General features: G+C 38.5%; 1 long non-coding RNA gene and 1 pseudogene across 5 annotated transcripts in view; one reads left to right on the top strand and one right to left on the bottom strand.

The window, feature by feature from the left end:
• Positions 1-21062, top strand: part of LOC144295049 (uncharacterized) — an 80134-nt gene that overhangs the window by 53543 nt on the left and 5529 nt on the right. For 2 of the 5 annotated variants that reach the window (XR_013362403.1, XR_013362406.1), the window contains exons 1-2: positions 574-4432; positions 5278-5352. The exons of 1 other annotated variant lie outside the window; for it this stretch is intronic. This is a non-coding gene — a long non-coding RNA (uncharacterized LOC144295049). Of the gene's footprint in view, positions 1-573; positions 4433-5277; positions 5353-21062 lie in introns of those variants that run through there. 2 more of the 5 variants (XR_013362407.1, XR_013362404.1) reach the window with 2 other exon arrangements.
• Positions 17220-18510, bottom strand: LOC144295499 (aldo-keto reductase family 1 member B1 pseudogene; annotated as a pseudogene).

The following is a 21062-nucleotide window of genomic DNA, read 5'->3' as shown; positions in this document are numbered from 1 at the left end:
CTTTCATTAATCAGAGGAAACAATGTTAATGTCAGAAAGCAATGGGGCAAATTGATAAAATAAAAGAAGTTCAAGTTCCTGAGACACAGAGCACAGGGAAGAGTGCTAACACAATACATTCCCTTATTCAACGTAATTAAGGAAGTAATATATATCAAAAGCAGACTCTGTTGTGATGGAGACCAAAAGAAACTACACACAGCTCTTTCCCTATATTGCAATGAGGGAAACATAGAATTGATCTGTGCATAAAAGAGAAGCATATAAAAGATGATATAAATACATTAAAGGAAAAAAATGAATTAATTTTGAGTGAAAAGTAGGAAGGTTTCATAGAGTTGACTCTTTTTTTTTTTTTTTTATAGAGTTGGCTCTTAAAGGATTTATAGGACTTCTCCATGGAAAGGATTGAAGAAAAAAGGGCATTCTACGTGGAGGATCCAGCGTGGATAAAGGTGAAGAGGTGTGATTTTTTTTTTTGTATGATGGGAATGAGGGGATGTTGGATGTAGTGGAATTCAAAACTACATAAGTGGGAATTAGTGGGAATGTGATTGAAACAGGCCTACATCTTAAAAAGAATCTTTACAAATACATTAAGGATTTTTAATTTTATAGACAATGAGGAAACAATGAAGATTTCTAAGCAGCATCTGCATTTAGGAATTTTTACTTAGACTTTCTCTCTGAAATGTTACTTTTATTAAATTATAGTGCCCTCTTTCAGAATCCCAAAACTCACAGGTGGAGGCTATAAAAAAAATTCTATAAACTACTTCCTTAAGGACAACATTCTGGCAGTGGATTTGTGGATCATAATTTAGCCCAGGTTTGTTACATTTTCTGATAAATCATCACCTGAGAGATTGATCTGTGAGAAACCAAGAATCACAAAAGTCAGTCTAGTCTATTAATGTAGTCTAGAAACATTTCATTAATGCCAAAGCAAATTCAGAATCTGTCTCTTATTTAATGCATTGAAAAGAAGCCAACTTACATAGTACCACATTGTTATTGCTCCTTGCTTCATGATAAGAAAAGAGGTATTATGTCAATATATTGGCAATGGAAAACTACATGTCATATGATTGCCTTGCAAACTGTTCTCCCTTATTTTTATTTTTTTAGAGAAATATCTTACAATAAACTGACATTAATAATAAATATGAAAGTCAAGAGGTTCTACTCACATTACATCTCTAGTAAAATAATTTTTATGCCAAATACACTTCATAATATCATGTCATGAGAAAATTCTTTCATCTTTTCTTGTGGAGTCAATAGTCATTGTTTCAATTTTATAATAAAAAGACTCAATACATAATGGCTTGCATATTTTACTTAAAATCACAAAGATGAATGAATTTAAAAAAACTGTAAACATCACATTTTTCTTAAGGAGAGGCAAACAAAAAGTTAAAACAATCACAATACGTTTCCATAATGAAAACAAAGTGATAGCAAGGAAATCCTAGAACAGAAAACAAGTTCAGTGACAGATATTAGGCAAACTGTATTTATTATACTAGTAGAAAGAAAAAAACTTACATATTAATAGAAAAAGACACTATTGCATTAAAAAACAGATCAACTACATGCAACAGATGAGACATCTGAAAATAGGGATGTAGAAATGTCAAAAATAAAGGGATGGATGGGTAGGAGTACCTGGGTGGCCAATGTTGGTTAAGCATCTGACTCTTGATCTCAACTCAGGACTTGATCTCAGGATTGTGAGTTCAAGCCCCATGTTGGAGCCTACTTAAAAAAGGCTGAAGAAAGGATGGATAAAGACATATCTGAAAAATATAGATAATAAAATTAATAGGAATAAAAACTAAGGTTTAAATATTAAAAAGAATTTGAATTTACATAATACATTATTACATGATACAAATAGACAATTTATAATAACAGTCATTACTGGGAAAGAGGACATAGCTGTGTGGTAGCATAAATGGCTTAATTGTCAAATCAGATTCACATGAATCATATATCTTTCTAATACTCAATTTTCCTAATAAATGATAAGATACAGCAAACACAAGGCACAGGCAAACATTCTTCCTTGGGAGAAGTTTGATGCTGTCAGACTCAATACCCAATTAAATTCCTTCTCATTATCCTACATTCTGATTTCAGAGTTAATCTGGAGTGTTTTTTGAGAAATGTGTGTGGAGATATTGTTTTGTTTATGGTACTTCTCAATTTTATATCTCATTCTCCAGACAGCGGTGCTCCCACAATTCTGTATGTATTTAAAATTAAGCAACAGAGGCAATCCAGGCATGTTAGTTTTCTATTGCTGCCACAACAAATTACCACACAGATGTCAGTTTCAAACAATACAAATGTATTACGTTACAGTTTCTCTGGGTCAGAAGTCAGAGGGACTTACAAGGTTAAAATCAAGGTGTCAGATAGATAGATTCCTCTCTTAAGGCTCTAAGGAAGAATCTCTCCCAGGCAGAGGAAGAAACAGGCTCCCCGCAAGGAGCCCAATGTGGGACCCAATCCAGGATCCCAGGATCATGCCCTGAGCCACAGGCAGATGCTCAACCACTAAGCCACTCAAGTGTCCCAAGGTCCCCATTTCTTTGCTGGATGTCAGGCAGGGGAGTCCCTTAGCAACTAAAGGCAACTCTCCAGTCATCACACACAGCCTCCATGTTGCAGAACTCTAGCAATGATTTTTCTCACACTTACAGAATCAGCCTAACTTTCCCTTCTGTTGCATCATTTCCACCTTCTTCTGTTGCATCTCATGCCATCTACAAAAAGCTCTGTTTTTAAGGTCTCTTATGACTAGATTGGGCCCGCCTAGCTAATCCAGGATAATTGCCTGATTTTAAGTTCCATAATCTTAATTATGCATGCAGAGTCTTTTTTCTCATGTATCAATAACCAAGACAGATTCCAGACATTGAGTCATAGACATCTTCGGAGAGCCGTTATTTGACCTACCACAACAAGTATATCCACTTAAAATTATTTCATAGATAAGAACTTTGTTATCTTTTCACTAGTATTAGCATTACTATCTGAATCAGATATGATTATTAGCATGCATACAGAAGACTGGCCTGGATCATTCTTCCTTCCTGAACATCCCTGAGAGAAGAAAGAAAGGAATTTTGGCCTGCTGTTGACCTTTCTTATTTTCCCAAACTGGCATAGTACTTCAGGTGCAAAACAATATTCAATCAAAATATATAAAGCACGACTACCAGAAATTCATAGAATTAGTACCTTTAAATATGTAATAAGGGTGAGCAATTTATGCTTATTTAAAGCATCATTAGTAAAAGACTATACTTGTCTTTGAAGAGTGTATCAAACATTTATAAACATTACCAAATGTGACACAATGAAGAAAAACTCAACAAATCCTAAAAAATAGAAGTAGTAGATTCCAGTTGAATAAAAATGAAGAAAAAGGGAAGAATTACGTAAATATGAAAGAGGAGGAAAAGAAGAGATATTTGTTAATCATTTCCTATGTGCCAGGAACAGTTTTAAGTACACTTTCATCCTCTAAAACCCAGTAAGGTAGGGACTGTTATTTTTTTGTTGACGTATGATTAACATACAGTGTTGTATCAGTTCCAGGTGTACAATATAATGATTTAATAATTCTATAGTCTTGCTCATAATAAGTGTACTCTTGGTTCCCTTTATTTCACCCTCCCCCCATACTCTCCTCTGTTATTTTGCAGTTAAGGAGACCAAATACAGGGGTATTAAGTGAAATGCTCAAGTGAAATTCACAAGCGGGAAGTGGCATCAAAGTAAAGTGACTCAGAGTTTGTCTTTATTTTTTTTTAAGATTTTATTTATTTACTCATGAGAGACATAGAGAGAGGGAGAGAGAGAAAGAGAGAGGCAGAGACACAGGCAGAGGGAGAAGGAATCTCCATGCAGGGAGCCTGATGTGAGACTCGATCCTGGGACTCCAGGATCATGCCCTGAGCCGAAGGCAGGCACTAAACCACTGAGCCACCCAGGGATCCCCTCAGAATTTGTCTTTTTAACCACCACACTATGGTTAGCCTGAAAAAAAATCTAGAAATTAATAATAATATAAATTAGAATTTAAAAAATGTTTTGGTTTGAATGTTTATGCCCCTCAAATTCATATGCCGAAGCTCTAACCCCCAATGTAGCTATATTTGGAGATGAGGCCTTTAAGGAAAAAATTAAGTTTAAATGAAGTTATAAGAGTGGGTCCTGATTTAATAGAATTAGTGTCCTCATAAGAAGAGACACCAGAGAGCTCCCTTGTTCTCTTGTTCTCTCCACATGTACCACACACACCAAAGAAAAATCATAGAAGCACAAGAGATAAGGTGGCCATCTGCCACCCAAGGTGAGAGCCTTCACCAGATACCAGTCCTGCTAGTACATTGATCTTCAGTTTCCAATCTCCAGAACAGTAAGAAAATTAATTTTCGTTGTTTTGGCCGCTCAGTCTGTGGTATTTTGTTAGTAATCTAAGCAAACTAATATATACCACTACTTGGATATTTTAAAACTCTATAAATAGTTTTTGCATTATAAGAAACCAAAACCAAAAGTACAGAACATATTGAAAGTAATAAAATTAAAATATAGCTTAATAAAAATGTGTAAGATAGAACCTTCATGAAAAGATGTTCTTTTGGCCATTGAATCTATATTTCTTCTGGCGATTGCCATCATTTTCATATTTTCAGCCAAGGACTTCTGAGGAAATTGTCCTCTACCATGACCCCAGATTTGGGCCCTACTTTATTTATTTATTTATTTATTTATTTATTTATTTAGAAATGTCAGGTTTTTTTTTTTAATTTGTTTATTGGAGTTCAATTTGCCAACATATAGCATAACACCCATGCTCATCCCATCAAATGCCCCCCTCAGTGCCCGTCACCCAGTCACCCCAACCCCCCACTCACCTCCCTTTCCACTACCCCTTGTTCATTTCCCAGAGTTAGGAGTCTCTCATGCTCTGTCACCCTCACTGATATTTTCACTGTGGTTTTGATTTGTATTTTCCTGATGGCCAGTGATGCGGAACATTTTCTCATGTGCTTATTGGCCATGTCTATGTCTTCCTCTGTGAAATTTCGGTTTGTGTCCTTTGCCTATTTCATGATTGGATTGTTTGTTTCTTTGCTGTTGAGTTTAAGAAGTTCTTTATAGATCTTGGAGACTAGCCCTTTATCTGATATGTTATTTGCAAATATCTGGCCCTAGTCAATTTAAACCCATCCATGCTTTGTGTTCTCTTGGCCACAGCAGTTGTTTCAAGGATGTATATATGACCCAGTCAAGAAACCTAAAACCAAGAAGACTTTGGCTGAAACTCATGAGGTAAAAGCACACATTATTTCCTACAGGACTTGAGTGAAGTGGATATAGAGTTGGTGTGACATCTGCCACCACTGACAGAATAAGAAAGTCCACATAAAGAAGTGAGCCAGAGAAGCAACAAAGAAAGGCTAGGTTCTCTGGGAAGATTTTGAGTTCAGTCAGAATCCTTTGATGCAACACCACCCTTGAGACTTAACAGTTACATAAGCCAAAAGACTAACTTTTTGCTTAAAACATTTGCGGTTGGATTTTCTGTCACATTAATACTAAAGAGCTCTAAATAATATAAAACTGAAGTTGTGCTCAGGGAAAATTCTATGACTTTTTGACAAACTATTATGTCATCAGACCTTTCATTCAGCCTTGGTTAAAAGTAAAGTAAAAAACAGAAGTCAGGGGTGTTAGTGAAAGGAAGAGAAATGGGGCAGTATATGTTGGAGAATGCAATTCACACAAGCAACTCCCTTTGGTAAAATGGATGAAAACCTGAGTGAAGTTGATATAGTCCCTTTGGTCTTGAAAAATAAATATATATTTTTATTCAGAAGTCTAAACGTTATGCTAATTATTATTGTTAAGTAATCATGCACAATATATACATTCTGAAGATACAACTATTATTTATGTAATTCTTCACCCACAGGCAAAAGGTAAAGGTGACCTCAAAACCATAGCTAAAATTGAATCAAATATATAAACCAAAATCAAACAAATGATTTTACATTATGAGGAAATTTTTTTTTTAAATCTGAATGAGTTCCCCAAAGCCTTGGTTTGATTGCCTTAGGGAATGTTCCATGGCAAGACATCCTAAGAGTTTTAAGAACATTAACTCAGAAATATAAAACTCTGACATAAGAAATGCTATTTCAGAGCAAGATTTTGGGTGAATATTTTAAATGTAGACTTTGTAGAAATAACAGTAAGATGAGGAAATACATTTACACTCATCATTCCCTATTTTAACTTTTGATAGGCTACAAAATAGAATAGGCCTTCACTGAGAAGTGCTAAATGTTCTTGGAATATTATCAATGTCTACAGCTCTATTCGTCAGTTATTTTGTACATTAGGCATTTGCTAATTTCAAGTGTAAAGACATATGCTTAAAATTATAACAAGATGAATAAATACTCAAAACTAGGCTCATCTGACATTATTCTTAAATTTATTTTTTAATTTGAAGACCATTTTCAAGATATCCATCTTCATGTTGTACTGTCTCTCTCTCTCTCTTTTTTTGCTTTAGGCAATCTCCATGTTAAGCAACTCTGAGCATATAAATTTAACTGAAAAAAGTTTCTTACATTCCCCAAAATTGCTGAAAATTGAAACTGCAGATTTTGATATACATTTGCAAAGAAACTCATTTTTTATTATGAGCTGAAAAAGCTTGTCTCCTGAATGCTTGAGGCCACTCAGTCAACCAGCTTGCATAATTCAAATACTTGGAAACCCACAAATAATCTAAGGCCAAACTCCCAACTGCAGAAAATAGCACAGGAAAATCCTTTTTTGCATATTTCCAATACCATATGTTGAATTGCATTTTCTCCTGGTGGAGAACATTTTAACTCTGATGAATTTGTAATTTTATCCAACTAATTAGTGTTTGTTGGGTTTTTTTTTTAACAATGCTGCCCTTTCTTTTAAGAGGAAGAAAATTTCTGCATCTTCTTGCAGTGATTATCACTTTTACTTTTATGTGTAATTGTTATGGGGGAAGGAATTTAAAGCAGGCAACTAATCAATGTTCATGAAATAGGGATTGAAAAGGGTGGTGCCAAAACTGCTTTAGCCATAGAATCAGAATCCACAAGTTGGTGAAATATTTTCTATTTGACACTTTGGTTGTGCATGGGCTCAAGTCTGTTTCAAAGTTAGTCCAACTCCGGGAGTTTGAATGTGGGGACAAATCAGGGGAGGAGTTGTTTTTCTTTTTCAACTTCTCCTCTATTCTGTCAGTCAATCTGAATTTTAATACATCCCTTGAAAACGAGTTTCTGGGGTTTCTGCTGTTGCATTTCTATTCTCTCAGCAAAGCCAGTGCAGAGTACCTGCATTGTGGAAAGGGCACAATAGACAGGGTGCATCTGCCTACTTCCTGGTTGGGTCTACTGAAAACAGCAGCTAAAACCATTGCGGTTAGTTAATGGCTCTACACCAGTTCTTCAAAATGCATTGACATCACACTGACTAGGCAACAAGCTTCCCTGAATGGTCTCCCTTTTCCTGACCTTGTCTTCTCTGGGGGGAATGATGGGCAGGGAGAAGCGGCTGCTACTCTATCCAAGGCATAATATCCTCATCCTCTGTGCCCTACCTTTCTTCATCAAAATTTGTTCTCAGGAAAAATTCATTATGAATCACTTAGGTGTATCCCTGTGTTATCTCCTTTTAAAAAAAATTTTGGAGTACAATTTGCCAACATATAGCATAACACTCACGCTCATCCGGTCAAATGTCCCCCCCCAGCCCCCAGTGCCCATCACCCAGTCAGTCCAACCCCCCACCCACCTCCCTTTCCACCACATCTTGTTCATTTCCCAGAGTTAGGAGTCTCTCATGTCCTGTCACCCTCACTGATATTTCCCACTCATTTTCTCTCCTTTCCCCTTTATTCCCTTTAACTAATTTTTATATTCCCCAAGTGAATGAGACCATATAATGTTTGTCCTTCTCCAACTGACTTACTTCACTCAGCATAATACCCTCCAGTTCCATCCACGTCGAAGCAAATGGTGGGTATTTGTCGTTTCTAATGGCTGAGGAATATTCCATTGTATACATAGACCACAGCTTCTTTATCCACTCATCTTTCGATGGACACCGAGGCTCCTTCCACAGTTTGGCTATTGTGGCCATTGGTGCTATAAACATCGGGGTGCAGGTGTCCCGGCGTTTCACTGCATCTGTATCTTTGGGGTAAATCCCCAGCAGTGCAATTGCTGGGTCATAGGGCAGGTCTATTTTTTAAGTCTTTGAGGAACCTCCACACAGTTTTCCAGAGTGGCTGCACTAGTTCACATTCCCACCAACAGTGCAGGGGGGTGCCCCATTCTCCACATCCTCTCCAACATTTGTTGTTTACTGTCTTGTTAATTTTCACCATTCTCACTGGTGTGAGGTGGTATTTCACTGTGGTTTTGATTTGTATTTCCCTGATGGCCAGTGATGCGGAGCATTTTCTCATGTGCTTGTTGGCCATGTCTATGTCTTCCTCTGTGAGATTTCAGTTTGTGTCCTTTGCCCATTTCATGATTGGAGATTGTTTGTTTATTTACTGTTGAGTTTAATAAGTTCTTTATAGATCTTGGATACCAGCCCTATATCTGATATGTCATTTGCAAATATCTTCTCCCATTCTGTAGATTGTCTTTTAGTTTTGTTGACTGTTTCTTTTGCCGTGCAAAAGCTTTTTATCTTGATGAAGTCCCAACAATTCATTTTTGCTTTTGTTTCCTTTGCCTTCATAGATGTATCTTGCAAGAAGTTGCTGTGGCCAAGTCCAAAAAGGGTGTTGCCTGTGTTCTCTAGGATTTTGATGGATTCTTGTCTTAAATTTATATCTTTCATCCATTTTGAGTTTATCTTTGTGTATGGTGTAAGAGAATGGTCTAGTTTCATTCTTCTGCATGTGGCTGTCCAATTTTCCCAGCACCATTTACTGCAGAGACTGTTCTTTTTCCAGTGGATACTCTTTCCTGATTTGTCAAATATTAATTGACCATAGAGTTGAGGGGTCATTTATGGCTTCTCTTCTGTTCCATTGGTCTATGTGTCTGTTTTTGTGCCAGTACCACACTGTTTTGATGATCACAGCTTCGTAGTACAAAACCTGAAATCTGGCATTGCAATGCCCCCAGCTATGGTTTTCTTTTTTAATATTCCTCAGGCTATTCGGGATCTTTACTGATTCCACACAAATCTTAAGATGATTTGTTCCAACTCTCTGAAGAAAGTCCAAGGTATTTTGATAGGGATTGCATTAAATGTATAAATTTCCCTGGGTAGCATTGACATTTTCACAATATTAATTCTTCCAATCCATGAGCAGGGAATATTTTTCCATCTCTTTGTGTCTTCCTCAATTTCTTTCAGAAGTGTTCTGTGGTTTATAGGGTATAGATCCTTTTCCTTTTTGGTTAGGTTTATTCCTAGGTATTTTATGCTTTTGGGTGCAATTGTAAATGGGATTGACTCCTTAATTTCTCTTTCTTCAGTCTCATTGTTAGTGTATAGAAATACCACTGACTTCTGGGCATTGATTTTGTATCCTGCCACACTGCCAAATTGCTGTATGAGTTCCAGCAATCTTGGGGTAGAGTCTTTTGGGTTTTCTATGTACAATATCATGCCATCTGCGAAGAGGGATAGTTTGGCTTCTTCTTTGCCAATTTGAATGTCTTTTATTTCTTTTTGTTGCCTGATTGCTGAGGCTAGGACTTCCAGTACTATGTTGAATAGCAGTGGTGAGAGTGGACATCTCTGTCGTGTTCCTGATCTTAGAGAAAAGGCTCCTAGTGTTTCCCCATTTAGAATGATATTTGCTGTGGGCTTTTCATAGATGGTTTTTAAGATGCTGAGGAATGTTCCCTCTATCCCTACACTTGGAAGAGTTTTGATCAGGAATGGATGCTGTATTTTGTCAAATGCTTTCTCTGCATCTATTGAGTGGATTCTATGGTTCTTGTTTTTTCTCTTGTTGATATGATCTATCACATTGATTGCTTTACGAGTGTTGAACCAGCCTTGCATCCTGGGGATAAACCCCACTTGGTCATGGTGAATAATCTTCTTAATGTACTGTTGGATCCTATTGGCCAGTATCTTGTTGAGAATTTTTGCATCTGTGTCCATCAGGGATATTGGTCTATCATTCTCCTTTTTGGTGGGGTCTTTGTCTGGTTTTGGAGTTAAGGTGATGCTGGCCTCATAGAATGAGTTTGGAAGTACTCCATCTCTTTCTATCTTTCAGAACAGCTTTAGTAGAATAGATATTGTTTCTTCTTTAAACGTTTGATAGAATACCCCTGGGAAGCCATCTGGCCCTGGACTTTTGTGTCTTGGGAGGTTTTGAAGACTGCTTCAATTTCCTCCCTGGTTATTGGCCTGTTCAGGTTTTCTATTTCTTCCTGTTCCAGTTTTGGTAGTTTGTGGTTTTCCAGAAATGCATCCATTTCTTCTAGATTGTGTAATTTATTGGCATATAGCTGCTCATAATATGTTTTTAAAATCGTTTGTATTTCCTTGGTGTTGGTGGTGATCTCTCCTTTTTCATTCATGATTATACTAATTAGAGTCTTTTCTCTTTTGTTTTTAATAAGGCTGGCTAATGATTATCTACCTTATTAATTCTTTCAAAAAAAAAACTCCTGTTTTTGTTGATCTGTTCTACAGTTCTTCTGGTCTCTAATTCATTGAGTTCTGCTCGAATCTTCATTAACTCTCTTCTGCTGGGTGTAGCCTTTATTTGCTGTTCCTTCTCCAGTTCCTTTAGGTACAAGGTTAGCTTGTGTATTTGAGTTTTTTCCAGTTTTTTGAGGGATGCTTGTATTGTGGTGTATTTCCCCCTCAGGACTGCTTCTGCTGTATCCCAAAGATTTTGAATGGTTGTATCTTAATTTTCATTAGTTTTCATGAATCTTTTTAATCCTTCTCTAATTTCCTGGTTGACCCTTTCATCTTTAAGCAGGGTGGTCTTTAACCTCCATGTGTTTGAGCTTCTTCCAAATTTCTTCTTGTGATTGAGTTCTAGTTTCAAAGCATTATGGTCTGAAAATATGCAGGGGACAATTCCAATCTTTTGGTATGATTAAGACCTGATTTGTTACCCTATTGTATGTGGTCTATTCTAGAGAAAGTTCCACATGCACTTGAGAAGAATGTGTATTCAGTTGTGTTTGGATGCAAAGTTCTGTAAATATCTGTGATATCCATCTGATCCAGTGTATCATTTAAAGTTCTTGTTTCTTTGGAGATGTTGTGCCTAGAAGACCTGTTATTTGTAGAGAGTGCCGTGTTCAAGTCTCCCAGTATAACTGTATTATTATCTAAGTATGTCTTAACTTTGGTTATTAATTGATTGATATACTTGGCAGCTCCCACATTAGGGGCATAAATATTCATGATTGTTAGGTCCTCTTGTTGGATAGATCCTTTAAGGATGATATAGTGTCCCTCTTCATCTCTTACTACAGTCTTTGAGATAAACTTTAATTGATCTGGTATGAGGATTGCTACCCCAGCTTTCTTTTGAGGACCAATTTGAATGGTAAATGGTTCTCCAACCTTTCATTTTCAGGCTGTAGGTGTCCTTAAGTCTCAAATGAGTCTCTTGTAGACAGTAAATAGATGGGTCTTGCTTTTTTATCCAATCTGAAACCTTGCACCTTTTGATGGGATCATTAAGCTCATTCACGTTCAGAGTTACTATTGAAAGATATGAATTTAGTGTCATCATAATACCCATTCAGTCCCTGTTTTTGTGGGTTATCTTTGGGTGTCCTCTTTCTTTTACAGAGTCCCCCTTAATATTTCTTGCAGAGCTGGTTTGGTGGTCACATATTCTTTCAGTTTCTGCCTATCTTGGAAGCTCTTTGTCTCTCCTTCCATTTTGAATGAGAGCCTTGCTGGATAAAGTATTCTTGGGTGCATGTTCTTCTCATTTAGGACCCTGAATATATCCTGCCAGCCATATCTGGCCTGCCAGGTCTCTGTGGAGAGGTCTGCTTTTAATCTAATATTTCTCCCCGTATAAGTTAGAGATCTCTTGTCACTTGCTGCTTTAAGGATTTTCTCTTTATCTTTTGAATTTGCAAGTTTCACTATTAGATGTCGAGGTGTTGAATGGTTTTCATTGATTTTAGGGGGAGGTCTCTCTATCTCCTGGGTCTGAATGCCTGTTTCCCTCCTTGAGTTAGGGAAGTTCTCAGCTATGTTTTGCTCGAATACACTTTCTGGACCTCTGTCCCATTTGGCACCCTCTGGAACCCCAATGAAATGTAGATTTTTTCCTTCTTAGGCTGTCATTTATTTACCTTAACCTCTCCTCGTGGTCTTTTAATTGTTTTTCTTTTCTTTCCTCAGCTCCCTTCATTGCCATCAACTTGTCCTCTATGTCACTCACTCTTTCTTCTACCTCATTAACCCTCGCTGTTAGGACCTCCTGTTTGGATTGCATCTCATTTAATTGTTTTTTAATTTTTGCAAATCAGATCTAAACTCTGCAGTCATGAAGTCTTTTGAATCCTTTATGCTTTTTTCCAGAGCCACCAGTAGCTGTATAATAGTGCTTCTGAATTGGCTTTTTGACATCGAATTGTAATCCAAATTCTGTAACTCTGTGGGAGAGAGTACTGTTTCTGATTCTTTTTTTTTGTGGTGAGTTCTTCTTTCTAGTCATTTTGCTCAGTGCAGAGTGGCTAAAAACAAGTTGTACCAGAAAAAGGAAGAAAAAAGAAGAGAAAAAAAAAAAGGAGGGGTATCCTCTGGTTCTATATATTGTAAACCCCTTGACTTCCCCTGGAGCTTTCCAGTGCTGCTGGGTCAAGAACTTGCTCTTCCCCTGTCCTTCTAACTGGTCTTCTGGGGGAGGGGCCTGCTATGCTAGTTCTCAGGTGTGTGTACCCGGGGGAGCTGCCCCGTCCCATGCCAGGTGCTCAGCTCAGTGGGAGCTGTTTACCCTAGAGGCCTCTGTTCCCTGGTGGCCCGCTCCATCCCAGGCACAGGATGACAGCAGGAGGAACAACCACACTGGCGGTGGCCAGCTCTCCAGCCCTGGAGTCAGCTCCCGCAGTAATTACCTCAGCTCCCAGTCCGCGCTGGCCTGGATGCTCATGGGGGCCGGGGAAGCTGACCTGCACAGCTGGGGGACACCTGGGGAAGGCGTCCTTGCTGTCCTGGGCCCTCCCAGCCTCTGCCTGTCCCTGGGGGATCCCAGGCTGTGTCCCCCGGCACCCTGGGATATGGGGCCTGCACTGTTGGAATTGTGTTCCGGGCCATAGCCCTCTCTGTGCGGAGCCGGTGCCTGAGCTTCTCCCGAGGCCCCACCGGGTGTGCACTCCAGCTCTTTCCTGTGCTCAGCCTGAGGGGTGGGGAGACTTCCCCTTATTGACCCTGGGAACCTGGGGGCTCCACTGCCCCTCCTGGGATCCTGCCCGAGTTCCCTGAGAACATCTTTCCCTCCGGGAAGAATCCGGTGCAGATTTTTAAAAGTTCCTGCTTCTCCGCGGCTGGGTTTTCCTGTTCTGGAGGCTCTTGCCACCTGGCCTTAGCTGGCTCTTTGCAGGGGCTCCTCCCCACTTGATTTTTTTCTTTTCTTTTTTTCCGCCTTCTTACCTTGTTAGAAGCACAAACTCTTCTCTCTGTAGCATTCCAGCTGTTCTCTCTTTAAATCTCAGGCCGAATTTGTAGGTTTTCAGGATTATTTTAAAGTTATCTAGGTAATTTGGTGGGGACAGGTGTCTTGGGGACCCTACTCTTCTGCCATCTTGCCGCGCCCCCTCTCTTATATCTAAGCTTTCGGATGGAAGGGCCTAGTCTCTTGTGAAAGGAACATCAGAAAGTGATGGGGAAATTTCCTCAGAAAAAGGCTATTCAAACTCTTCTTGGTGTCCTTGTAATCATTTCTGGGCACAAAATCTACTAAACTGGATTAAGGCTTGCAGCAGCAGGCATATCATAATATTTGCAATGACATCTATTGAGGATCAAAAATAGTATGTACACATGGTACACTACATATGCTCCACTTCATCTAATTTAATCCTCACAGTCATCCTCATTTTATAAGTGAGGAAATTTATAGGTGAATTCTTAATCCATAAATTCTATGTTTAACATTCTGTCATTTAAAAAAATGGGAACAGAGTCTAAGAAGCTTTTAGTCTAAATTGACATGGGTTTCTTACTGAAACTCAAATGTCAGTCATTTATCATTTTGATGCTGCCTTTTCTCTTATTAAATGGTCCCATTCCCCTTGCAAAAGAATGGAAGTCAATTTTGACTTTGTGTATTAAGCAAGTCAGATTATTTTCCAGCCTCCAAATTTGTTATTTTCCTCCATCAACCTGCAGTAACTTTCCTGTTTGCGTAAGGAAACCATGGCTCAAAGAATCTAAGTCACTTGCTCACATGGTTCTTCTGGTCAATGTAGCAATAAGAGCTTACCTGCTGACTCCAAAGCCTGGGCTGTAACCATGACCACCAATTAGCCTTGTGTCCCTTCCAGAAAATCTATGTGCCTTCCCAGGTTGAAATATGAGAAATTTCTAGACTCAAGAAAGAAAGAAAAAAAAAAAAAAAGAAAAAGAAAAAGAAGAAAAGGAACCGAAGGGAAGAAAGGGGAGGTACAGGGAGGGAAGGAAGAAATTCCCAGACTCTACTGGTCTTTTAAGGTTTGTTTGGTTTGGTTTTGTTTATCTGTTTTGTCCCAAATGAATTCATCTGGCTTTTTGTTTTGTTTTGTTTTTTACATGGGTTAATACATGGAACAAACCTAAACTCCAGTGAAGAAATCTGCACAAATGTCCATGCAATCATCTCTTGCCATGGTACATTGCTGTCTTTTCCCATAGCTTTTTAACAATATTTGGTAAAGATTTAATGACTATATCCTTGGCAAGAGATCCATCCAAAGTTTATTTTAAAAAATGAAATTGAATGTTGGCCTAGAAGGTAGGATAGGTTTAAAAAAGAAAGAAAGAAAGAAACTGGTAAAATGAGCTGCATAAAAGGGTATAGATAAAATCTCTCCCGGGACGTGGGTTCCTTTATAAATAAAACAAACATAATAACTTTAAAGAGCCTTGACACTGATAAATTTCTGTTTCCTCCTGGGATATCCCCAGGGTATCCACAGCCCGTTGCCCACAGCAAATACCCACATTCCTCTCAAACTCCCCGTTGCACTTGCATGCCCCAGCAGAGTTCCAGCCCACTTTTAGAAGACCACAATGTCCACATTGGGCAGATCAATGAGCTACTTTTCACAACTGCCTAAAAGTAGTACCTAACTTTGCATGTGTTCATTCACTTCTTACTTGTCTCAGAAAAAGGATTATTCTCATATTTACTTAAGTTTAATCTCTTTTTGTACTTTCTTCTTTTTTTGTTAATCTTTTTGATGAATGTTTATTGAGTATCTTTTATATGTATTATGCTGGTTTGGGTCTCAAGCTATGGCAGGTATCCTGTGTCTGGCAGAAAAGTGGTTTCTTTAGCCTGAAATATTGAATGAAAATGTTCTGTAATCTCTAAAGTACAATATTATTGTGACATCAGCAGGAACATTTTTATTCTTTTTTCTATCTTTTCTTGTTCTCTCCCTGCATTTCTTCTTTTCTCTTTCTTTCTTTTCTTTTTTATATTTCATTATAGACATTATAAAACATATACAAATGGAGACAGGATCATAAAAGCAACCTTTAGAACCATTATCACTCAACTTCAACTTCAGCACTTATCAGCTCATAGCCAATCTTTTTTTTTTTTTCTGTATCCTAGACCCAGTTCCCCATTTCCAAATTGTTTTGAAGCATATCCAGAACACCAATCACATAGTTCCATTTATGGGTAATCTGGTGTCTATCCCCAAATGAAAAAACTTAAACCATCGTTATCACTTAAAAAAAATTGCCATGTCTTGTCATGAAATATTTAGGTAGTGATCAAATTTCCCATGGTCTCTTAAACATTTTTTTCATTTGTATGCTTGAATCAGGATCCAAACAAGGTTTGCACATTGAAATGTATCCTTTATGTATCTCTTTTTACTTATAGTTTCCTTCCATCTTTTTTTTGTTCCTCCCTCCCCTTATAGTTTACTTTTGAAAAACTATAGAGTTTCCACAGTCTGGATTTTGCTGATTTTATCTACAAAGTGTATTTTATAATATGTTCTTCTATCTGCCACATTTTCCCAAAAATTGGGTTAGTTGCATATAAAGTCTTGATTTGATTTCACTTTTTCTTTTTTTCTGGCAAAATTACTGCATAGAGGATGTGTATTCCTCAGGAAGAGGCTATATTTTGTGTCTCTCCTTATGTGATGTCAGAGGCCATTGATGACCAATGACTAGATCTCTAAAAATGGCAAAATAGTATTATTCTATCTTATTTTGTATATTTATTAGCTGGAATAGGTTCATGAAGAGAAATTTTCCTATCAACAACTATTTATTTGGTTTCCAAGTGATATGCTTCACCAGTTATCAAAATAATTAGTCATATCCCTGGATACACCGATGACAACCAAGTAGCGTTGTTTTTGAAGGACAGGGAGTCAGGCTTATTGAGGTAAAATTTACATACAGTAAAGTTCACACCTTTAATCATACAGTTCCATGAATTTTGACAAATGCATATAGTTATGCAATCACCTCTGCAATGAAAATATGAAACATTTCCATCATCCAAAAAATTCCCTGTTGTAGGGCATACCTGTTATAGTCAATACCTTTCCATCCTCAGCCTTTGGCAACTACTAATTTGTTTTCCATTTACATATTTTGCCTTTTCCAGAATGTCATATAAATGGAATCATATCCTATGCAGCCTTATGTGTCTATTTTCTTTTATTTAATGCAATTCATTTGAAATTCATCCATGTTGTATATATCAGTCTGTTCTGTTTATTCCTGAATAGTATTCCATTCTATGATGTATCTGAGTTTATTCATTCACCAGGGAAGGAACTTGAATTATTTCCAATTTTCCATAAACATTCATGTGCAAGTTTTTGGATGATCACAGTTTTTCATTTCTTTTGGATAAATACCTAGGAGTGAGGTTGCTGGGAATTATGGTGAATACATGCATAACTTTAGAAGAAACTGCCAACCTATTTTCTAAAGTAGCTGTAACATTTTTTTTTTCAAGTTCACAAAAGAACTCTTTATTATTTCAGGCAAGAGGTCTGGATGAAAGGGTTACCATTCCTGGTAGCCAAAATCCAGGTGTTAGTGGCACTATTTCAACTTTGTGGATTCAACTTAGTCAGAAAAGGGTGCCAGGGTCCTACGTTCCCGAGCTGGACAAGAAGAAGGGCAAAACTGGAAGAGACTCTAACCTACTGATACTGCTGTTGAGACCCAACACCTCACGGGCCCATCAGCAGGTCACAGACCCACCACCGAGGGGCAGAGGCCACACTACACTACTTACGGGAGGAGGGACGTGGGGCACCTGGGCGGACAGGCACCAACAGCTTCAGAACTCCTCAGTTAATGGATAGTCCTTGTGGGAGGCACAGCTCACCAAGGCACAGACCCTCCAGTTCTGGTTGTAGCTGAGTAAGGTGGTCATGTCCACGGTGCTCAGCTCAAAGTCAAAGACCTGAAGGTTCTTAGCAATGCGTTCGGGTATTATGGACTTGGGAATCATGACCAAATTCCTCTGCATGGGGAACCGGATCAGAACCCGGGCTGTAGTTTTATTGTGCTTGGCTGCGATCGCTTTGATCCGGGGATGCTCCAACAGGGAAGGGTCCTCAGGCTTGCCCCAGGCCTGTCGGGGGAGCCAAGGGGACTATAGGCAGTCACCACGATGCCTTTGGCTTGGCAGTACTGGATTAACTTCTCCTGAGTGAGGTATGTGTGGCACTCGATCTGGTTAACAGCAGGCTTATATTGTAAGCCAGGTTTGTTTAAGATCTCAATTTGGAGATGGTTGAAGTTGGAGACTCCGAAGGCTTTCACCAGCCCTTCATCCACCAGCTGTTCCATGGCCTCTCACGTGTCCACAAAACTGGTGTCACTGGGAATCACATTGCCTTCCCCATCCAGTTGGAAATACTCCTTCCCGGCCTTGAAGCCTGTGGGCCAGTGAATAAGGTAGAGGTCCAGGTAGTGGAGCTTCAGGTCTCTGAGTGTCTTCTAGCAGGCCCCCTTCACCATGCTCTTCTTGTGGTGTGTGCACCACAGCTTGCTGACGATGAAGAGGTCCTCTCGCTCACCACCTGCCCCTTGAGCTTCTTCTGGATGGCCAAGCTCACTTCATTCTCATTCTGGTACACGTGAGCCCAGTCGATGTGGCGGTTCCCAAGGTCGATCGCGAGTTTCACAGCATTGGTCACTTTGCCGGGAAGGGGACTTCCAGGTGCCCAGCCCCAAGATGGGCATCTTGGCTCCGTTACAGAGCACGAGGTGGCTGGCCATGTCCGCTAAGCTCCACAGACTGCGCCCGAGGACCAAGTAGCTGTAACATTTTATATTCACACCAATAGTGTGTGAGACTCCTATCTGTTCTGCATCTTCATCATCACTATGTAATGTTAGATGTTTCTATTTTTTTCCAATTGGTATGTAAGGATATCTCATTAGGGTTTTAATTTGCATTTCTCTAATGACTGAGTGTATTGAGTATTATTTTTAATGTGCTTATTAACCATATGTGTATTGTTTTTTGTAAAATGCCTGTTTATAGACTTGGCCATTCTTTATTGTGTCTTGTTGTTCATTTTCTTTTTTAAAATAAGATTTTAATTATTTATTCATGAGAGACACAGAGAGAGAGAGAGAGAGGCAGAGACACAGGCAGAAGGAGAAGCAGGCTCCATGCAAGGAGCCTGACATGGGACTCGATCCTGGGTCTCCAGTATCACACCCCGGGCTGAAGGTGGTGCTAAACTGCTGAGCCCCGCGGGCTGTCCTGTTGTTCATTTTCTTATTGAGTTTCAGAGTTACCTATATATTCTGCAGCCTTATCAATTTGAGTTGTACAAATATTTTCTCTTTATCTGGGGCTTGCCTTTTTTACTTTCTTGGCAGTATCTTTTGATGAGTAGATTTTTCCCCTTTGATGAAGGCTAATTTTTTTTTTCTTTCATGGATAATGCTTTTGCTGTTGTATCTAATAAATCTTTATCTTAGTTAGATACACAGAGATTTTTCTCCTTTTCTTCTACGATATTTATAATTTTAAAGTTTTAAACCTAGGTTTATGATACTTCATATTTTATGGTAACTTTTAATATGGTATGTGATACATGCAGAAGAATGAAACTAGACCACTCTCTTTCACCATACACAAAGATAAACTCAAAATGGATGAAAGATCTAAATGTGAGACAAGATTCCATCAAAATCCTAGAGGAGAACACAGGCAACACCCTTTTTGAACTCAGCCACAGTAACTTCTTGCAAGATACATCCACGAAGGCAAAAGAAACAAAAGCAAAAATGAACTATTGGGACTTCATCAAGATAAGAAGCTTTTGCACAGCAAAAGAAACAGTCAACAAAACTAAAAGACAACCTACAGAATGGGAGAAGATATTTACAAATGACGTATCAGATAAAGGACTAGTATCCAAGATCTATAAAGAACTTATTAAACTCAACACCAAAGAAACAAACAATCCAATCATGAAATGGGCAAAAGACATGAACAGAAATTTCACAAAGACATAGACACGGACAACAAGCACATGAGAAAATGCTCCGCATCACTGGCCATCAGGGAAATAGAAATCAAAACCACAATGAGATACCACATCACACCAGTGAGAATGGGGAAAATTAACAAGGCAGGAAACCACAAATGTTGGAGAGGATGTGGAGAAAGGAGAACTCTCTTGCACTGTTGGTGGAAATGTGAACTGGTGCAGTCACTCTGGAAAACTGTGTGGAGGTTCCTCAAAGAGTTAAAAATAGACCTGCCCTACGACCCAGCAATTGCACTGCTGGGGATTTACCCCAAAGATTCAGATGCAATAAAACGCCAGGACACCTGCACCCTGATGTTTCTAGCAGCAATGTCCACAATAGCCAAACTGTGGAAGGAGCCTCGGTGTTCATCGAAAGATGAATGGATAAAGAAGATGTGGTCTATGTATACAATGGAATATTACTCAGCCATTAGAAATGACAAATACCCACCATTTGCTTCAATGTGGATGGAACTGGAGGGTATTATGCTGAGTGAAGTAAGTCAATCGGAGAAGGACAGTGTATGTTCTCATTCATTTGGGGAATATAAATAATAGTGAAAGGGAATATAAGGGAAGGGAGAAGAAATGTGTGGGAAATATCAGAAAGAGAGACAGAACATAAAGACTCCTAACTCTGAGAAACGAACTAGGGGTGGTGGAAGGGAAGGAGGGCAGGGGGTGGGGGTGAATGGGTGACGGGCACTGAGGGGGGCACTTGACGGGATGAGCACTGGGTGTTATTCTGTGTGTTGGTAAATTGAACACCAATAAAAAATAAATTTATTTAAAAAATAAAAAATAAAAAATAAAAAATAAAAATCCAGCTGGTCCAAAAAATATATATATATGGTATGTGATAAAGGTCAAGGTTCATTTTTTGCATATGGTTGTCCAATTTTTCCAGCACCATTTGTTGAAAGTTTAATGATACACTTGATTTTATTCTATTCCATCACCACCATGACCTTATTCCACATATTAACTTATAATTATTTTACATTTACTTTTTTATTATTATTCAATTGCTTATGAGTTACAACAAAACTCTTCAAAAATTTTATATATATTCCCTGTCACCATTTCCTCTTTTACTATTGTTTCCTAAATATAGAATAGTCAACTACCATAGATGATTTTTGAAAACAGTCACCTCTCTGATAGTACTAAGTTCCTTAAAGGTATATCATATATAGTGTACATCCCAATCTGGGAACCCTATGCAATATTTTACACAATATTCAGAAAAATGTGGTACATAAAAAATTGTGAAAGAATACA

The sequence above is a fragment of the Canis aureus genome, chromosome 23, assembly GCF_053574225.1.
Source record: "Canis aureus isolate CA01 chromosome 23, VMU_Caureus_v.1.0, whole genome shotgun sequence".
In the NCBI taxonomy this organism is placed as follows: Eukaryota; Metazoa; Chordata; class Mammalia; order Carnivora; family Canidae; genus Canis; species Canis aureus.
Note: the sequence above shows the minus strand (reverse complement) of the source record. Positions and strands in the feature narration are given on the sequence as shown.